This window comes from Mus caroli, unplaced genomic scaffold (assembly GCF_978045245.1).
Source record: "Mus caroli unplaced genomic scaffold, Mus_caroli_1 scaffold_11, whole genome shotgun sequence".
NCBI lineage: Eukaryota > Metazoa > Chordata > Mammalia > Rodentia > Muridae > Mus > Mus caroli.
In genome coordinates, this window is record NW_028227266.1 from 73,502,045 (window position 1) to 73,510,339 (window position 8,295).

Sequence of the window (8,295 nt, forward strand, 5' to 3'; positions counted from 1 at the left end):
GGTTTTTTTTTATGTAGGGCCTAGAGATTTGAACTTAGGTCCTCCTGCTTGTGCAGCAAATGCTTTTGCTAACAGAAACATCTCCTCATACCCATGTTTATAAATTTCTATTGCGGATATGTCATACAAAAAACCCTCTCTAAGCTAAAAGGAGCCTGTATTCCAGTGACTACAGCAGAAGACATCCACCAATCCATGGTCTCCTTGTTAGACTTTGCTTAAGTGAGCAATAAAGAGCAACCTGTCCTCACAAAAGCTTCTTGTCAGAGTATAAGCCACTCTCCAGCAACAGCAGGAGCAAACTGGCTTGTTAGAGCCCTTCCACAAACTCCTTTAAAACAATAAATAAATCTATATAATTATAGTATCTTCCTTCGACAAAATAAATTAGCTATAGCCCGCCACACTATGATTTCATAGTTCAACATACCTATGTTGTGAGTTTCACAGCATTAAACTGACCCTAGAAAGCTTCTCCATCTGCTGACATCTCCCTTAAGAAGAAACTAAGATGAATAAAAGGTTTCTCTCAACTAGAATACAAAGTGCGGGCACTCTATTTCTTCTCCCCACCCCACCCCCACCCCCACCTTTCTGCTTATGTCTTCTCCTTTCCCACAGCCTCACCTTGCCATCCACCTGGCCACTTAAGCCAAGTCTTTATCGTGTGAACTTTATATTCCATTTTGGTCCAAACTATCCTCCTTCATCTAAAACTACAGAGCTCCTCTATAGCATCCCACCCAGTCCCACTCTTGACTCCCACTATTTGGTATACAGAAAGCAGTCAGAGGAGTCTTTTAAAACACAAATTATGGGCCGGTGAGATTGCATACTGGGTCAAGGCACTTGTCAAGCCTAGCAGCCTGAAATCAATTCCCAGGATCCACATGGTGGAAGAAGAGAGCTGACTCCTGAAACTTGTCCTCAGACTGCCATTGGTACACTGGTCTCCCTTCCGTTCCCCTTTTCCCCCTCCCTTCCCCCTCCCTCTCTCTTCCATGCACACTTCCCCCTCCCTCTCTCTTCCATGCACACATTCACACACACACACACACACACACACACACACACATACACAAATAAGATCTCGAGTAGCCCAGGCTGGCCAACTGTCTACAGAGCTGAGAACAACCTTGAAATTCTGATCTTCCTGCTTCCATCTTCCTATGCTGCACAGATAAGTACCACTATACTTTGTGCAGTACTGGGGTCAAACTCAAGGTTTCAGGAATGCTAAGCAAGCAGTCTACCAACTGAGCTGCATCCTGCACCCAGCTTCCCACCAAATGGAAAACATGTGGATCTCTATTGTGGCTCACAAGACTCTGCACAGCCAAGCTCTTTCCCAACTCTACATCTCTGTCTATGCCACTGTGGTCTCAACTATTGGGCTTTAAGTACCAAACTAGTCCATCTTAACAGACACATGAATTGTATTTGAACAAATATATCTCAACACACACAACCACATGACCGGTCACCAGTCACCAGTCACCAGTCACCTGCCTTTGTGGTCATAGCTATTGTTTTTAATCCCATATCTGGACCTCCTAGTATAAGTATGAAACAAGTGGGCAGTGACTTTATCCTTCCTTGACAACTGAAATGCATAAAACAATTGTGGTACATGGGATAGCTGTATGTACTTCCTCTTAAATGTAAATTCAACATCAATGGAGCCTCGGGCTGTAATTCATCCTACAGAGCAATATTGTCAGCATCAGATGTATGATTTGTTTTGCAGAAGTCTTAAGAACTGGAATGCTACATGTCTTACATTTGTTTTTATTAAATGTTTAAGTGTTTTAAAGGTCTGTATCATCTAGTATCTCTGAAATTGCAATATTGTTCCAATTCAAGATGCTATCCATGGGGGGGTGGGGTATTGGATTTATTGTCATGATGATGAAGAAGCTTTTGAAATACATCAGGCATCCATGTCACAAAGAGGGTTATCATTAATCTTCTAATGTCAAATACCCAGTTAGGGACCTTTGACATTTCAAACAAAACTAAGAACTCAGAAAAACAAATGAACTATTTCTACCAATATGGGTCAAGCTATATTTTTGCTTGAATGCTAAAGATAATTTTGTGAGTTGGGAGAGAGTCAGAGTCTCATATAGCTCAGGCCAGCTCAAGATGAGTTGACCTTCCTGCCCTTGCTACTCAAGTGCAGGGATTACAGTCACGAGCCAGCAAGCCATGCTGGAGCCTGAGCCCCAGGGTTCTGTGCATTCTAGGTAAGTACTCAACCTCCTTCCACGGCACAAAACGTGACTTTAAAGAGTTTTTATTTCGTTGTATTAGTTTATTGGTTAGTAATCACAACTTTCCAAAGGAAGAAGAAGAAGAAGAAGAAGAAGAAGAAGAAGAAGAAGAAGAAGAAGAAGAAGAAGAAGAAGACAACGACTTAGATAATACACAAATGTTGAAAATATCAACTGCTTGTGCATGCTTAAATTCAACAACAACAACAATAATAATAATAGTAAGACTTGGATAACACACAGGTGCTGAAAATACTAACTGCTTGTACATGCTTGAATTCAACAAGAAGTCACTGCACAATGACTCCCAGGGCTTCCAGGGTAGCATTCTCTAGCAATACTAATTAAGACCCTAAACATGTACAAGCAGGGACAAAATCAATGCTCTTTCTGCCAAACCCCATCCTCACCCCCAGACCTCCTAAGAATCTAAGCTCCCAGGACCTGTGGTTCACTTGCCACAGAAGTCCCTGGAATTTCACTCCCATCCTATTGAACATGATCCATTTTCAGACACAAATTTAAGTAGCAACGTGTGTTATATTTGGCTTTCTAACTTAAATAGCTAGATACCTTCCTCTAATCAAGATGTCTGTCCTGTTCTATAAGTCCTTCTGCTCTTCTTGTATTTCTAGACTATAATTCCAGCTGGAGTTTCAAGTTTCTAGAACACAAAGAGAAAGGAATGCCTACTTCGAGGGATAATGTCGGCGTTTTTGTGTAATTGCATACTTTACTTTAGCAGCACAACTCCATTTTAAATCAAGAGAGGCCAGGAGATGCTGTCAATGCAAAGTGCAAGTGGCACCACTCAGCAGAAGTCAGCAGTGATGGCCAAGTGCTCTGGAACAGAAATGGGAACAAGAGGAAGAGGGGCATGGACACATTTTTCTGGATATTTAAGGATCTTACTGCTTATATCAATAAATCGGAAATGAAGAGTGTTAATCCCAACACAGAGAAAAACGATGCTTTATGTTTCAAGAGAGACAAGAATAAGTGAACCAAATTCAAACTCAAGAGGAAATCCTACTGGAGTGCCTTTTGAATAAGGTCATTCGGGGTGACCTTTCTACTGGCCAAGTCCTGTTCTTTCTCTGGATGCTCCAGTCTCTATCACTTTAAACTTCCCCTGGATGCAGGCCTTCTGCCTCCGATAGCAGCTCATCAGCCTGGATAAGCAGAATTTTTGCTCTGGATTTGAAAGGAAGGGCATCACTCAGCACAACCTGACCCAACACTCTCACTTAAGAAACATTTTTGTTGTCTCCTTTACTGCCACGAAGTAAACTTTGCTGATGCCGTAACTTACAGATGCACGTATCTCACATGACTCCAAAAGAGATGGCAGAAATAAAAGCAGACTCTTCTTTAAAAGTTTGTGCTCCTGGCTGCCAGTGCTCAGGCATGACGATATTCAAGACCTACTGGAGTATGTGGAAGCTTACAAAGATCAATAGTAAATCAGCCTCTTTCTAAAAACATGGGAAAATCCAAAACCATTTCTAATGAGAGACCAATCAAGGGAAAAGTGACAAAGAATAAAAACTTAGAGATTTTCATATTGGCAGCCAACAGATTCTAAGAGAGAGGGAGTCATAGTATGCAGTTGTGTGCCCACTGCTGGGCACACCAGGCTTTAATGGATAGTTTAAACCCATGGTCACACAGGCATCAGTTAAACTCAGTGGAACACCAAAGAGACAAAAACTCATGAATATAGGAAAGAGATTTACAGGAAAGAGGGAGAACAGGCACTGGTGGGAGAAATGAAATTGTATCTAATATTATATTATAACACTATATTATTAACCAGGATGAATTATATGTACATGTGTGAAACTATCAAAGGACAAAATTAGAGTTCATGTAAGTAGTAAGAAATCATATATTCCTGAATATGATAACATTTAAAAGGAACCAGCCAATACACCATGTGCACTGGGCTTTGTCTCACCGCTGACAAATGCCAACCTAAGAGAAAGGGGCTTATCTCAGCTGGTAATTCAAGGCTACATTTGGTCATGGGAGAGCCACGATGGCAGAAGCTTGAGGCAGCTGGTCACATTGCATCTGTAGTCAGGAAGCAGAGATGGCTACTGGAGCTCAGCTCACTTTCTCTGTGCTCAGTCCAGGACCTCAGTTTATGAGATGGTACACCCACGGTGAAAGAGTGTATTCCCACCTCAGTTCACCTAGTCTAGAAACCCCTCCATAGACATGCCCTGAGGCAGGTCTCCTAGATGACTTTAATCCTGTTAAGTTGATGATCGGTGTTAATCACCACACATAAACAAATTGGACTTGATCAAAGTTAAGGAAACAAGAACCTGCGATCAGAAATGCCAGTATACCCCACTAGGGCAGCCAGATTTGGAATTTATTTCAAAGCCTGCAGGGATGGATTCACTGAGAGATACACTCAGCTGTTTGAGGCACTCTCCCAGCCATCTTCAAGGCTCTTGGACGCTTTGTGTTTCACTGGGAAACAGCCAGATCACACTGCCAGGACAAGGTTGTCCATATCAAACAAGCAAATCAGGTTAAATGATGAGCAAGAACAAGTGGATCTCTGGGAGTTCAAGGCCACCCTGTTCAACAATGAGTTCCAGGCCAGACAGGGCTTTAGTGAAACCCTGCCTCAGGGGGTGGAGGGTGGGAACCTAGGCACTACAAAGATAGCTCAATGATTAAAAGCCCTTGTTACTCTTGCACAGGACCTGGACCTCCACAAGTACAGTGCACCCACGTGGAGTCTGTAACTTCAGTTCCAGAGAATCCATCGCCCTCTTCTGGCCTCCATGGGTACTGCAAGCCTATGGTACACATGCAAACATGCAGACAAACACAGATAACATAAAAATAAGTCTTTTTTTAATGGAGATCTTGAAAATCCCATTAACAGATTAAGGCTTCATGTATTTTTTTTAATGTGAATAGGGTCTAGGGATATAACTTGGTTGGTAGAGTGATTACCCTAGCCTACATGAGGCCCTATGTTAGCTCTCCCATGGTATATGAAATTGGATTTAGTGGCACATGGCTATAATCCCAGTGACTAGAAGTACAACAGGAAGATCAGCGGGTCAAGATCATCCTTCACTACATTGTAAATTCAATACAAGCCTAGGCTACCAGGGACTCTGCCCTTGAAAGGAACAGATAGAAGAGAATCTGCCATGCAAGAGCAGGCTCTGCCATTTACAGCTCATATCTCCTGTATACTCTCTACACCAGCCAGTCCTCATCCCTTCCCCATTGGCCTTTCTCCCTGTGACTTTCCTGTTAAAGAAAACAAAAAGAGAAATATGAGTTGCCCCCCAAAATCAGAAGTATGTGATTTTACTGGGATATTTATTCCACCTAAACAAATATGTTATGTCAGCACTAATGCCTGTATTACAATCGCAAATGCTTATTTTGTGCCAACAAAAAGAATAATTCCGGGTTGCTCTTTTGCAACATGCAATAAATCAATTCTCTTTTGTATCAAATTCTCTTCGCAGTGTTTTGAATACTCCCGTCCTGAGATTTCTTTCTCTTCTTAGGCCAGGCATGCCAGACGGACTCAGAATAGCCAGGAATTTTCTGGGGTTTTGTTTTGTTTTGTTTTGTTTTGAGCCCTCAATTCTGACTTGATTCCTGACCCCTAGGAAATACAATGCCGCTTCCATAATCTTCCTCCACCACACAGGGGTTGTCCTGTAAAAATATCAGCGGCTGGAAGCCTTTGAATGTTTACATTCTAGTAGCTGGTTTTATGCTCCAATCAGTCCGTTTAAGGCTCCTGGTTCTTCACTTCTTGCCATTAGAGAAAGCAGGGGCTGATGAGTCACCATTTGGAGCTGTGAAGTGTTGCCGGGGCACCTTATAACAACATTTCAGAGGCAATGGGGATAAATACAAAGATGAATTCTGGGCAATAATTCACAGACTAAGCCATTGTCTACTGCATGCCACACAATGTCTTCTTCCATTCAATCTTTATCTTTAGCACTGTGTCCTAGACATTAATTATCTGTATTCTTTAAGATTTATCTTTATTTATCTGTGTGAATGTATGTCACATGAGGGCAAGTCCCAATGGAGCCCAGAAGAAGGGAATGGAATCCCCTGGAGCTAGAGTTCCAGGTCATTGTGAGTTGTTTAATGTGGGTGCTGGGAACTGAACTTGAGTCTTCTGGAAGATCAGCAAGAGCTCTTAACCTCTGAGACATCTCTCCAGCCCTAACCATCTCCATCCAAAGAAGAAAATTGAGGCTCTCAGGAATGATGTACCTAGATTCACACTGCTAATGAGTGCCACTGCACTTCGATGTGGATCCTTTGGGGTTCAAATGTCTTCTCAATACCACTCTCCACTGGAAAGACTAGAATATTCCATGCTGGGAAGTTTGTCCCTTATGATCTATTATGGACTTTAGCATATACCTTACAAAATGCATACATGGCTTAGTGCTTAAGAGCACTTGCTGATCTTGAAGAAGATGGAGGGTCATTCCCAACACTGGAATGGTGAGTTACAAGTATCTATGAATCCAACCCCATGGGATCCAACAATGCCCTCTTTCTGACCTCCATGGGCACCAGGCTCATGTATGGCACCAGCATTCAAAAACAGAACTCATATATAAAAATATGAAAAGATAAATAAATTTTAAAATGCATACAGTCTTAGTCTAGCATGACCTCTTGCCTAACAAAATGGAATGGAAATATCTACCCTATTCTTAGACTAGCATCATGCGAAAACTAGACAAGGTATAATTTGTACAAAGTTGACATCCTGTTCAAGTGAGAATAAGCCACTGCCTGGTGAAGGGTACTTAGCACCCCTCTGTTTTGGGGATAGACAGGGCCTTTTTACCCAGGAAGTTCCTACGGTGGCATCAGACTATTAATGGGAAAAGCATTTACTTTAGATTACTAAGACTGTAAAGTAGATCGGAGGCCCTCTATGACTGGCTATTAGAGATGTTAATTAAATATTAATAATATCTAAATTAGCATAGTGAAAGCTCAATTCATCAATTTGTTCTGGTCTGTTTGTATGGGGGGGAAGAAATAACTCCAAATGTCCCTGAAGAAAGATGCTATGTGGGTCAATAGAAAGATGACAGAACACTTGATTATGATTGTGGTAAACTTTTTATTCTGATTTTATTTAAAGGTACTTGTTGCAGCACCTTACCTTAAATCATTTACCACAGTCATGCATTATTCATAGTTACCTAATGAAAAATTTGCCAACGTACTTCCATGCTGAATGCCCAATTGATTAATCGATTACTTGATTGTTACTTCCAAAAACTGGGGCTAGACTTCATGTGGAGACTAGCATCATGTGAAGGATGAAGTTCTAGACAGCCTCTATTGCTCCCCAAGCTGCTGGAGGATCTAGACCTTTCTATACCTTACAACGGTATCGTCTTAACAGAGCTGATTTTAGGCTTCATGACAAGTCATTGGGAAAAATAATCATATCTTCCACTGAATTGGCTAAGTAAATGCCTGCTTCTCCCTAGTCCTGTGGAGAAACCAGCGTGACTCTCTAATGCCCATGAGCCTCTGGATGGTTCTTGTGTTTTAGTCTTATGGTTGGTAACAATTATGTATCTCATTTTTTCCTAAATATTTATTTACATTGGTGTTCTGCCTCCATGTACGTCTGTTGAGGATGTCAGATCCTCTGGAACTGGAATTATAAACGGCTGTGAACTACCAGGTGGATGCTGGGATTTGATCCTTGGTACTTTGGAAGAGCAGCCAGTGCTCTTAACCACTGAGCTGTCTTTCCAGCCCCCTCTTTATCTCATTTTTTTTTAATGAATAGAATTTATTTATTCTTTCCTTATGTACCTGTTTGTGTGTGTGCAGGTGAGTGTAGATGCCCACAGACGCCAGTAGGAGGCATCAGATGCCCCTGGAGCTGTAATTAAAGCCGTTGTGAGCCTTGGGTGTTCTGCAAAAGCTCCAAGTGTTCTTAAGTGCTGAGCTAGCGCTTAGTTCCTCTTTACCTCAT